The following is a 14025-nucleotide window of genomic DNA, read 5'->3' as shown; positions in this document are numbered from 1 at the left end:
TTTCGGGCAGCAGGGAACAGCATTGATGCTGGTCATGCCGCGTGAGCGGAAGACCGTTAACTCCGTAAATAGGCCGAGGGTGGCGACCTTCGGCAGGAGTTATAAATATTTTTGAGACCTTTAGGGTTAAAACGTTGAGGCTGTGGGAGCCAAGCGCGTGTCGGCTATATATAGTCTCTAACAATTAATTTTGTAACATAAGTAATTTATTTATTTGGCTAAAATAGATAATTATCTGCGATGGTGACCCATGGCCTCGCCGGAAGATCAGCGTTGACTTTCGGGTCAGTTTTATGCTGAGGCGAGACAATTCGTAGTAAGCTTTAACTCTTACCAATTTTATGCATACCTACCTACTTGTAGTTTTTAGTTATACTTTTGTATGTAATTTTATTAGTTTTAAATTTATCACGAATAAAATACAAAAATACTTGATAGGTATCTAATATAATCTTGATTATTAGAATAAAAAAGTTTATTTCATAGGAAAAAGTCAGTAGAAAGACAAATAAATAACTTATGAACTAAATACATCTATAAATTGAATTGTTAGATGTCACATTTGCATTTCAACACGATGTAGGCTTCATAACTACACATACCCTTGTCAAACGTTACGTTTACGCAATTACCTAATGGCCCAAAAGTGTCGTTTCAGTTTAAATCAGGTAAATATCCCGATTACACCTCTCAGACTGTAACATAATACCACTCTGTAAAACTTCCAAACATCCACCCCGATAACCCTCCGCGTCCCACTCAAACAGGAGTGCGCGATAAGGTTACTAATGTCGAGGCCTGTATACGTCCGCTGTAAGGGATAACATAATCAATTTAATTATTAACCGATTTTGAGGACAACATTAACAAACTTTGAATTTAGTTTATGTAGTTAGTTTACTATTTACTCTGATGTCCAAGAGCGTCATAAAAAAATATTCCGTGATTAGGGTAATATGCCAGTACTGACCGATTGTAGTAATTGGCAACCAAAATGAATTCTATTCACCTATAAACAGAATTCATTTAAGTGTAAGGTTTCAGTAACTTTCCAGCCTTCAATAACTAGCCGCCTTATACTTAAATGAATTATGAAATTAATTATGAATAGAATTCATTTATAGTTTAGGGCGGCCAATTATTAAAACCGGCCAGTTGCAGACGAATTATTATTCGGATAATAATATGCGCCGGACCTGGGATCACCGCTTTTTTCTCGGAGGCGTTGACCTATTTCTTATAAAGTTTTTTTGCGTCAGGGCACCAAGGGCCGCTGGTCTCTATGGCTACTGGTACAAAGTCGAAAGTCGGCTCCAGGTTTGAACATTTATACTTTGAATAATAATAAAATGTTTAAAGTCCCCAGTGAATGTTTTTCACCAACGTTTCTTTAGTAAGAAATAACAAGAGCACTGTCAACTAAACTTTAACAGGTCACGTGGTATCGAGGTAAAGACAATACATTAATTTTTCTATCTACTTGAGGTTGTTCTCAATGATATAGCAAAAGTATTGTATTATTCTTAAATCATAATTGTAACTAATAATAATTGTAGGTACCTAGTTATAAATAGTACTTATGTATTATTTACTTAGTATTTATAACTAGCTACTTACATGTTAAATGCATTTATTACAAAAGCTGCATTTTGTTAACATAATTTAAAGACTTTCATAATGATCACCAGTTTCAAAAAATATTTCTTAAGGTGGGATCCATATCTACAGTAAAGTAATTATTATTGTTATAAAAGAGTATCAGTAGTGGCTAAATTTAAGCTTTCCATCTTGTCCTACCTTACTTGTATACAAGTACCTACAAAAAAATTAGAAATTTACTTAAGCCCTATGAACTTTATTTCGTACTAACTAGTTCTAACATCCATAGTCTGTATACTGTATACCATTAATTATACGAAGCCATAAAAAGCAATTAACAGCCATAAACTGTTGAAACAAGTTAAAATACCTACTGAAAAAAAGGTTTCGTGGCGATGAAAACATGATTCACCGCTTTACCAACCAGTATTACGATGCAGTTTTCATCAAAATGTATTCAGTGAGATTATATCGCTTTTATGTTGCCACATTAAAAACTTGGTGTAATTATGATGTTGCGTAATTGAAAGTTTGCATCATAATTTCATAAGATCAGGTTACCTAGTGTGTTGTAGTAGTTTTAATAAATGAAAATTAAAAACTGTTACGTAGGTAGTAAATATATATAAAGCAAAAATATACGAAATACCGGTTACAATTGCGCTATTCCTTTACAATGTTATGAATATGTGATGAGAGCATAATACAGGGTGATTCAGGAGACGTGAGCAGGACTAACACTGCGCATTTCGTAAATTATAAGCAACTGTTTCGTATCAATATTAGTGAGGTTAACGTTAATTTTCTAGTCGTGTTGAAAAAAAAAGTAATTAATTTATTTACCACATGCATGGTCACCCTAAAATTAGAATACTAAACTACCGATAATCTGTGTCAAATTGAATGTCAACACTGTCATCACGGTCTGGTTACTTTTGAAAACTCGTATCTCACTCAAGTTGACAGTTTATTTTCTTCGTAATCAAAATGCTGTCATTACGGTTAAAGAGGTTTTATGTTTATTAATTAGGTCTTGTAGGGTGACCATTGTTCTAGAGAATTAAATTTGCCCTCACCAAAAAGTTAAAAAATAGGAAAAAGTGTGGTCGTTTCACCTAAATACGACGGTGATCGATCAATTATCACTTACTGAGTATGCAGGCTTATTCCTGCTCACGTCTCATGAATCACCCTGTATAATGTAACTAATTCATATATACCATCATTAAAAACACTATTTAGGATTTATGTAAAAAAAAGTTTTCTAAACGAATCAGCACACAGCTTAAACATTTCATTAGAACGTTTGAGATGTGTGCTGTTTGAAAGACTGTAGCAGAAAATAGTACCTAGTTTAAATGTCGGGATTGTTTCAGTGCCAACTTTATAGTAAACCGATGGTCGCGTTGGCCAACTTCGGACACTTGCAACCACACTTTATTTCCAACTTTTGGACATAACAACAGCGAAGGGTCATCAGAAACATTTTCAATGCATAGCGCTAACAGACCGAAACAGGAAGTCGTAAATAAGCTGCTATTTGGATTGTAGCTGAAAACAAGCGTTGTGTAAAAATAATAATGCCCGTGGGACATGTTTGTACATATGCATGTACGCGACAATTTAAACATTTAAATAAAGTGTCCTGCAGCATTTCGCCAGCAACGGGGTCTAGATTCTGCATCCTGTATTTTAGATCTATGTATAACTTTGCCCCGCTCCATGTAAAAGGAGTACGATCTGCTTATCTATACAGATGGCATCTGATATTGGGGCTATAAAATACAAGGATGGATTACTATTTTGGTCCAGTATAAAAAATGTATTGCGGTCATTAGTTTTTGTGTAGTTTTAGAAAGCAATGTGTTATGTGCGACGTGGGTGCCTGCGTGTTTATTCAAAATAAAGCGATGAATATAGAGTAGAGGTGACAATAAATGTTTGGTCAATACCGGTAGCCATGCTACAAGGCATACATTAGCTCCTATTCGGGAAATGGTTAGGAACGTGGCTGGTATTCATGCATTACCTGGAACTTAATTATTATACAGAGCCCACTGTGTCCCACTGCTGGGCAAAAGCTTCCCCTCTCTCCTTCCAGTCGTCTTCCTTCCCTACATCTGGCCAGCCTCTCGAGAATGAGTCCAAGCCATCTCACCATCGCCGACGAGGCCTGCCGGCTCCCCGGTGAAACTCGTGGGGCTCCCACTCTGTGGCTAACTTGGCCTACAAGTCGTCCGGCATTCGGCAGACATGACCAGCCCAGTCCCATTTTAACTTAGCCGCTTTGCGAGCTACGTCTATTATTCGAGTCTTAGAGCGCTGCGCTCCATAGCTCTAAATTTATATTATTATAAGAATAGTATAACCGACCGAATGTTGAATTTTGTTCCTTGTGTTTCGGCCAAAAACCATTCAGATTAAAATGTGCAACAGCACCCTAAATAAAATAAATTCTTTAAAACCAAACCCACGGAGCTTTAATAATAAAGATGCATAGTAAATATATAATTGATTGATTGATTTTTTGGAAAAATCGTTGTTTTACGTCTAGCATTGACAACCAATAACTGCTAATCGCAATAATGTTTGTTTCGAAATAAATGAAATGAGCTGACAAAACTTTCCATATATGTGGCATTTACCCTAGCTCCACGTTAAATGTTGCCAGCATTCCCGAGAGAATATTCCAATTACTCGGGATAAAAATATATCATCTTTTTTTTCTATTCCTGGCAACCTAAAAAATGTTAGTTATTAAAATGTAACGGTATACATTACTCGTTAACGAGCAACGGATGGTATAATTTTATGTATTTTCACTACATTATACAATTTTCACGTGTGAGTTTGTTGTTTAGTTGAAATATAATGCATTTATTTTATACTTTTTTTAGGTAAGAAAAATCATCGATCGTGCGTTTCCTAAAAAAACTATTTTAATACTGGTTACGTACCAACGTCTTATAGAGTCTGTGCGGAAAGAGAAGAGTCGTGGGATTTGAGGGCGCGCCAGTGCTATTTTATGGTTTTTGCTATGCTGACAACACTGGTCACGTGATTATAGTACGACACTAAAGGTCTTGATACTTGAATCCCTTTTGTTCTGGTTTTTTACCACGGCTTACTAAACGGAGCCTGGTGGTGGTGTCGGCTCGTCAACTCAATCCCCTGATTTAGCGCAGGCACTAGTTTTCTTTTTAAAACACACTTGTTTTTATGTCTCTGATACTAAAAAGTGACAGTGCGATTGACAAAACTGCTCAAAGTGGTAAAACTAGTTAAGAATCTGCCCAATACAACTGTAATTTTAGTACCAAACAAGATAGAGTCTCATTTATGTACTGCCTAATCTGTGCAGTCCAACAGTTATTAAAACCGGGTAGATCGGGTAGAAATTGGGCAATAGAACTGTAATTTTATCTGGGATATATTTCACCCATTGTAAACTTGACTTGTAATGTATGTGTACATTATTAATAATAAATATGGATATGAATAAAAATAGTGCATAAGGGATCATCCATTAATTACGTCACACGAATTTCTAGGTTTTTTGACCCCTCCCCCCCTCCTTGTCACACTTGGTCACATTTTGAAAATCTCTCCCCACCTTGTGTGACGTCACATTTAGGCAATTTTGTTTTCAACGAAATCGGCAATACTAACTCGGCTTTATTTTTTTTATAAAAAAATATTTTTTGTAAAAGAAATATTAGTAATTTTATAACGCAAAACCAATTAGGAACGAAAATTACCTACCTACTTCCAAAACCTCATTATTTAAATGTACAGCGATTAAAAAAATATAAATTAATTTTCGGTTACTGATGAATATTGATGAAGTTAAAGTCACGTCACAATGTTTGTGACTCCCCCCTCCCCTATGTCACAACATGTCACATTTTCTTGACCCCCTTCCACCCCCTAAACGTGTGACGTAATTAATGGATGGCCCCTAAGTAGGTAGGCCTTATTGGGATATGTCCGGTTCTCTCATCTCACGATATTTTACTTCACCGAAAAGTCACTGCTAAATATGAAATATAATTTCGTAACTAACAGAACCTACAAATAAAGAAATATTTTATTAGAAAAAGTTTTATTCTTTGTAATCGAAGTCTGAATTAAAATATTCAATGTCACTTATGTTTGAGCTAGCTTCAGAATAACCAGGGACACTCATAGAACTATCTTCATCTGAACTGGATGTGCTTGAATCCGGCACGTAGATTACGAATTCTTGCATATCACCTACTTAGCGGTCTTTTATTCGAGGTACCGTAGGTACTTTTACACAATCCTGAAAAAAAAAATACATATAAATATGCATAAAATGGCAAGTATCAAGACTATTTGTCAGTTATTTTAAAGACCATGAATGACCTGCATATTTATGAAAATTAATATATTTTGAATGAATATACTTACCGATTATGTACCGGAGACAAGTTACTTAGGGGGCTTATTAAATAGGTAATTATTTAATATTAAATACAACATCAATACCCGCGAATAGCGGAAACACGTTCTGCGACTTTTTGTAAGTCGATAGTCGGCTTTTAGCCGTTTTCTTCCCGCTGACAAAACCGAACAATGTTAAATATAATTTTCTTTGTGGTTTTATGTACGGTTTTATCGTGTTTTGAAAATATTTTATACATAAAACTTGCGGTTTTTGTTAATAAATAAACAATGACAGAAGTTTGTTTACTTTTTACATGACAAGGTGTCAAAGGTTTGATTGCCATATAAAATTTAAAATGTTAGTTCCCGTTTCTGCCACGACTCTTCTCTTTCCGCACAGACTCTATTTTTAATTATAATAAATAATAGGAGCAATGTACTCTTAAAATGTATGTAGTAGGTTTGTAAAGCGAGCTTGTTAAGTCTAGTGGCTCTGATTGTCAAGCGACGTTGTTAATCCAAGGTAAGCCCATCTAGACTCGGTTACGTCAGTAGACTACCTAATCGCTCCGTTTCAAGTCTCTTGAGAAATATCCACGAGGCAATTTAGATGAAACAAATAATATAAATGACAGTCATTTGAATACCACAAAAATTTTGTAAAATAACGTGCCGTATTGGATTCTAATTTTTTATTTTATCACTTTTTTGGCGTGCTTTCTAGTAGGTAGGTAATAATGATTTCTGAGCTATTTCATGGACTAACAGACGGGCAGAAAAACCGATATTGAGAAAATTAGTTTCTGATTATTAAAATTAAAAATACTGCCGCAGGCTGTAAAAACATGCTGAAATAAAAATAAACTCTCCAATTCACTTCATGAAATGAAGCGCTGCCTGAAATGTTTCGCTTAAAGTTCGTTGTTTCAGGCACGCATGCTTGGCGTAACGTCCATTTGTGAAATCAATTATTTTTTCTTTCATATTCAAATTTGTAATAATACAGTTTAATACATCGCGTTGTTCGTTCGATTCGAACTGAAGTTAAGGCAAAAAAAATTAACAATTTCAGCAGACGTATTATGGATGGCTTTATGTAGGTGATTAAATAACTGTCCCTTTTTAACACCGCGGCATAGAAAGTTATACCGTTTTATCACTCTGTCACGTTGACAAGAACGACCACTATATCCGTGCAATTCAGCAATGTCGATAATTTTACTTTATTTTTAACTAACCTACTATAAGTTTTTGTCTTTCAACTTACCTACCTGTTCAAAATCGAATACAATGTTATTTGGTAGGTATAAGTCGCGATGACCCATCCGATTCCGACTCGGATCTATTTGAAATATTTGTGGTCTTTCGCGTACTATTACTTAAGTTAACCTGTATAATATTTGAAACTTTCGCGTTTTGAACACATATTAACTCACATTTATAGACGGGTCTATCGCGAATTTATTTTATTACCTTTATTATTTACCGACGTCTCAATACAGGTTTCACTGGTCGTGGTCGCGGCTAACGTCAGATATTCCCAGCAAAATGTCCAAACTGAGATTTGTGCAACTACCCAACGAACGCGCGCTACGCGATATACCCGTCTATAAATGTAAGTTAATATTAACCAGTTAGTTACATTTGAAATAGACATAGATTTTTTTCGAAATATACGCACTAAGAAAACTACGTTTAAAGTGAATTTATTTTCAAATTAACCCCCGTACACTCACATACCTACTCAAGTTAACCGCCGTTTAACCACAATTAGTTCCCGGGTCGGTGATAGCCTACCCCGGCGTATTGTGTCGAACTACGGTTGCCCATTTTCCCAGTTTACTTATTTTGCGACGCGACCCCAGAACCAAATGGTTTCCGCGGTCACCGTTGCTTGCAATTCCACATTTTGTTTGTGCTTTTTCTTTTCGAATTTGTAAATGGAAACACGATGGGTACCTCCATAAATCTTTTGTTACTGCTATTTGTTTTACATATTTTCACACGGCGCGCATGCCATTACAATCAAAGATAAATATCAGCATACATAGTGGTTATATATTCAGATATTGACATGTATAATACATGTCAATATCTGAACGTTTCATGGTATTTCACAATGAAACTGTTTTGATATTCACATAGTTTCGTAGTTTTATTTAGAACGATGATAAATTTTTGGGTATATTTAACGTAACCATCATAATTGCATGTGGTCCTTTGAGGAGTAATTTTTATTCTTATGTATGTGGACCTGAGGATGCCGAAGACCGGGCAAAGTGGAGAAGACTAAGCAAGAAAGCGGACCCTGGCACTAGGCCGGGAAAACGCTAGGTTGAAGAAGATGTTTGTGGACCCAATATCATCGGCGAAACGAAATCCACAGAATTCGCTGGTTCGGTCACCTATTAAAAATGGGAGAGGATTGGGCTGCCAAGAGGGCGTAGATACCTGGGAAGACCGACTGGTGGCCGCCCGGTAGGTCGGCCCAGATACCGCTGGGGAGACAGTGTGCATAAGCGGATCTGCGTCAGTTTCAAGTCGATAATTGGCAGGAAAATGAGCAGGGTCGGGAAAAGTGGCGTGCTCTCGTTTCAAAGGCCAAGACCCTCTTCGGGTTAACAAATCAAGTTTTTCATAATAGTAGTACATCAACCATATCAAAAGTTTGCTCTAATTTAAAAGCCCAGAATAAAAAAGAACTAGTTAAGCTTCTACGTACTTGTAATGTAATCAAATTGGCAGGCGTCCACTGCATAAAGTAACGGCAGCTAATACGAGTACGAGGTCAACTTTGAATATCCCAGACAGCGGTTATTACACCAAGTCTTGTATAAATACTGAAGTTTGACGTTTAAAATAACACTGGCACAGTCTGTGCTATCAAACGATGTAGCTGTGGTAAATACTTAGTGTGATTTATGTTAGTAAAGTTATTATTTCTGTTTCAAAAAATATTTGAATTTATATAGGTTTCTCTGTCCATGAATAAATTTAGAGAACTTTGGTTCATAATTTGCGCAAAAATAATACAAAATTTTATTAATGATTTACGAGAATTAAAGTAAATTTTTCATAATTTGTTGGTGTTCTGGTTGCAAAGGATTACGGAAAAGATACCTAATAATTAGTATAAAGTAGCTTAATGGTAACATTCCATTTTTAACCGCAGCTGCACTACCGATACTGAACGCGTCGCTGTCATTGTCAATTTCCATAGTAAAATGAACAGTAGTGCAGCTGTCGTTGGAAATGGACTGTCACCTTAATACTAATCGCATGTACAGTCACCACGCGGGATTGTTATGCCATTTAGGGTTCTTGCTAATTTAGAAATTCTATATATTGAACAACCAATGTAGCTATGACCCTAAATGGCGCAACAATCGCGGAGCGTGTTGGTACATACTGCCAACTTTACCTAAGGATTAGGAACTCAAATCCTTTACTTTTTTACGGAACAATTATTTCTAAAAAACTTGACTTTCGATATTTATTACAAGTAGGTGTCTATATTTTTTTACAATGCCTTATGTACCTATTAACTACCGGCGCGATTCTGGAAATGAATTAGAGATTAATTAGATACGATATAGTAAAGATATGTGTCGTCCCACGGGTAAAGGTACCTTATGGCGGTTGGCGCTTACGCTATTGTTAACGCCGCTCCAATATTATTGCGGCGCTATGCAACGTAAGCGCCGGCCACCACAAGGTACCTTTTTCCGTGGAACGTCACATATCTTCACTATTTCATATCTAGTGACTCTCTAACGGCTCGATTCTGAAAATGTATTAGATCTCTACTAGACCTCAACAAGTTACGATATGGATAATTTAGAGATATTTGTAAGATAGATATGTCAAATTTGACGTTTCCGCGATTCTGGAGGCCCTCTTGAACGATTTCGACAAGTTATGACTTAGATATCCAAGTCACATCTAGTCGATATCTAATGTAAATCTAGTTGATCTCTATATCGTTTCTAGATCTTGTGATTATCTCGTTTCCCGAATACGCGTGTTATTCATTTGAAGGTTCAAAGATGACTCTCGGCACGCTGTGCCTCGCTGAAGGCTGGCGTATTCTCAAAGGACTTAGCGCTCATTTCAACTTACTGTTCAAGCAATGTCAGAAAAATCCTCACGGATTTTCGGGGTTCGCTAAACTTACTACTTACTTAAAGTTTACTACAAAGTAATCAGTTTCTAAACATCAGCGTGTTGCCAACCGACAGGCGAAATAAGACCGTTAAGAAATCGTAGTGTCGTCCCTTTTAAATCAATCTAAGTAAACGGGACGACACTACGATCCCCCAATTTCCCCAAAACTTCATACTTTTTTTGTTCGTCCGTTCTGGCAGTCATTAGAAGATTGTATTGAAAATGTAATTAATCATGGGCCAAAAAATTGGGGACATTATATTCTTAGTAAGAATGGAAAGAGCTCGTGATTCTGAGTAGGTATTCAACACAGAAAACCGATAAGTAAAGGTGATTGGTCTGTGTAGGTGGTAGGTGTGGAAAAAGGTGTGTGTAGGTGGACTAGAAATAATATGAAAATTCCCTATTCTAACACAAAAGTTGGCGGCACAACTTTAAATAGAACCCTGATAATAGAAAGACTATTAAATATTGTCTGTTGTCACCTGCTGGTATTCACGTGAAAATCATGTGCTTATAATTGGTCACCAACCGAATTTAGTTCATATAGAAAATTAAATTATTAAATATAGACGAGGATTTAATTACTGGTGCGCGCTGGTGGCCTAGCGGTAAGAGCGTGCGACTTGCAATCCGGAGGTCGCGGGTTCAAACCCCGGCTCGTACCAATGAGTTTTTCGGAACTTATGTACGAAATATCATTTGATATTTACCAGTCGCTTTTCGGTGAAGGAAAACATCGTGAGGAAACCGGACTAATCCCAATAAGGCCTAGTTTCACCCCTGGGTTGGAAGGTCAGATGGCAGTCGCTTTCGCAAAAACTAGTGCCTACGTCAAATCATGGGATTAGTTGTCAAGCGGACCCCAGCCTCCCACGAGCCGTGGCGATATGCCGGGATAACGCGAGGAAGAAAGGAGGATTTAATTACTTGTTAATTTTAACCCCGCCCACACAGAAAAATGTACCTAAATGATTGCCGTTCATGCTATTTTTAAATATTGTTGCTATGGATGTAACAGCTACCAAAAGTGACATTTCTGGTTAAGAATTCTTATCATAAACAAATCCAGATCAAATTATAACCTGTTATTACATGCAGAATACGCCTCTTCGATAAATGCTCCCCAACGTTCAAGTATCTCCACAACGTTCGTGTGTATAATAGTGTCAGGATATCTCTAGTTACGCCGTCAATACCCTTGCTGAGGATCCCGTATGTTGCGTCTTTTGGTACGTGGTTGTTACCCAAGAACTTTTCAGTTCCAAATTATATTTGCATCATATTTTATTTTGCTAAAACCGCTACGTTATGTTGATCGTAACGTGTGCTACGAAAGATTCGTAGCAGCTGGACTGCTACGGCGCGACCGCCATTACGTTTTGGAAGTGATGTTGTAGCACCTGCTACGGATTTACGAGTTGCAGTGATTTTGTATGTATTACAGTGTAGTATAAATCATAAACCACTATACTAGAAGTACCCATGTATGTTTCAATTAAAGCAAATAAAAATGAAAATACCAAAATAATACAATTTCATAGTTAAAAAAGCGGAAATCGAAGAGATTCAGTCGAAGGGGCAATAGCTTAATATTTATACATTAACTATCTAAAAAAATTATTTAATGTTAATACTCATCCAGAGAGAAAAATGGGGACTACGTTTATATGGAGAAGCGGTGATGCACTTTTCTCTTAAGTGTTTTTAATTTTTTTGTGCAAACGAAATGCGCTGACACAACAGATTTTTAAAGCTCGGATACCGTTCTAGTTATGTTTTAACGATCGTTTAAAATTCTAAAGTGCTTTGAGTTCACTTTAAATAATTGTTCAATAATTCTGTTGCGGTACCGCGCCGGTCAGTTCAAATACTTAAATGTTCTGAATAATAAATGCGATGCCGCATTGGGTCAAAAGTTTTCCTAAATCAATAGTCAGTAAAGTTTAAGCCAATCAATAAGGCCGTTTAGTAATTAATCCGCTGAAACATGTGTCTGTATTCCTAATATGTTGTTTCTGAATGCGTAAATTAAGCGAACCTGCATAAATTAAAGATAACATCGGCCAAATAAACAGCAATCCCGTTACCATGCAAATTTTACAACTAATAAAAACTAGGACTTACCTAAAGCAATTTCAGAGATTGCAGAGTAACCACCGTCCTTAAACTCGCTCCGAACTCACTTAGTGGCACGCAATCACACACACAAGTCACTCGTCCACTATAATCAACTCGGTCACAGCACACGCATGTGCAAGCACTGATCACGTCACTGGCACGGTGGTTCTGATATTTTTTAACCGGGTGGCCGCGAGTACGCTCTGTGTGACGCCGCAGCCTCGACTGGCTGGGGAGACCCCAACGCGCCTGTCCCTACTGCCTCCCCTCTCTCAACCCGCTTACCTCGCGGTACGAGCAAATAGATATTAAGTATGCGCTGTAAGGACGAACGTGAAGGAAAAAACGGATCCAGAAGCCTGTAGGGCGAGTAAGGTACCGGTTGAAGACGTTTTTGGATTTAGTTGAGTTTTTCTGCAGTGACGCCGCTGGGAATACAACTTAGGTATACGTAGTATGTTGATCAAGTAACTTCAAAGGAACAAGTTTTTTCATTGATTTGTTTGGAACTTTCGCTTTTATTTTAAACGTGTTTAAGTAAATTGGTACTATAAAAACCGTCCTTTCTTCGCTCTCAAGGGTAGATGTTCCTCGACCAAACGTATACTTTTTTATTGATTTTAATTTTTATTATCATCAGCATACATACTGAATATTTAACTATAAATGATATATACTTAAATATATCCTACACACATTTATTACGATAGAGAAACGAAGAATTACAATTAAAATGTATGAGTGTACAAATGAATGTCAGCTTTGCCTTAGGTTATTTGATTTTCTTATGAATTGCTTCACACTAAAATGGGTAGACATGCAGCAAAAAAAAGAAAATGTTAAAGGCGAGTTGTTGCTCCATGAAGATTGTCGGCCGTATTCGAACTTCAAGATATTCACAAGAGACGACACGTACTAGATCCATTCTAGATAAGTACGTTATAGTTTAGATATCAACTAGTTCTCTTTTGCAGCGTAATTCGGGCAACCAATGTCACTTTTACGTTACTTTTACGTTAGATAGAGTACGATATCTATTAGATGTGAATTGGATCTCTAAGTCATATCCTGTGGAAATCGTTCAAGAGTATCTCCCGAATCGCGCAAATGTCAAATTTGACAGGTTAGATCTTAAACATATCGTTATCGTATCTTGGTGATGTCTAAAAGATATCTATTTCAAAATCTGAATCGGGCCCCGAAACATGTCGAGCGTTTTTTGACTTAATTGTGTATATTTATGTACGTAAGTAGCCCGTTTGAAATAATTTCAAAAGGGGCCTCTGTTTGGGATGTAGGTAAAAAATTTTGTGGCTGAATGTTTTAAAAAACAAATACAGCCGAAAAGAAAAGGAAAAAACAAATTTCAGTAAAATGAATGGTTCGAAAGTTACATGAGTAACATTTCTCAAAAGGACAAAGGTATTTGAAATTGGAATAAATACAAGTAAAACGCTACCGTGACCATAATATTATACAGTTAATCGAATCTTTGCTGTTTTTTCCCCACGTTTACAACTTTCCTAAGTGGGCACAATGTTTACATCGATTTTCATTTGCGAAACTGCTAACTGGCTTAGCAGGGCAGTAAATATATACATATGGTTTAGAAATCAGACCTATACACATTATATTTTCTTTTTAAATTCGTTTTTAGGAAAAAAAAAACTTCACAACTAATTTCAAATTGCATATGCAGATATAAGGAATAAATTTCTTAATTTGGTTTGATCC

General features: G+C 36.5%; 1 protein-coding gene across 2 annotated transcripts in view; it reads right to left on the bottom strand.

The window, feature by feature from the left end:
• The window catches only part of LOC134666612 (uncharacterized), a 105432-nt gene extending 92860 nt beyond the window's left edge, over positions 1-12572 (bottom strand). For both annotated transcript variants that reach the window (XM_063523828.1, XM_063523829.1), the window contains exon 1: positions 12298-12572. The gene's annotated coding sequence lies outside the window, so the exon portion shown is untranslated. The remainder of the gene's footprint in view (positions 1-12297) is intronic.
• Positions 12573-14025: the final 1453 nt, after the last annotated feature.

The sequence above is a fragment of the Cydia fagiglandana genome, chromosome 8 (assembly GCF_963556715.1).
Source record: "Cydia fagiglandana chromosome 8, ilCydFagi1.1, whole genome shotgun sequence".
In the NCBI taxonomy this organism is placed as follows: domain Eukaryota; kingdom Metazoa; phylum Arthropoda; class Insecta; order Lepidoptera; family Tortricidae; genus Cydia; species Cydia fagiglandana.
The sequence above is the reverse complement of the archived record's forward strand: the minus strand, read 5'-3'. Positions and strand labels throughout refer to the sequence as shown.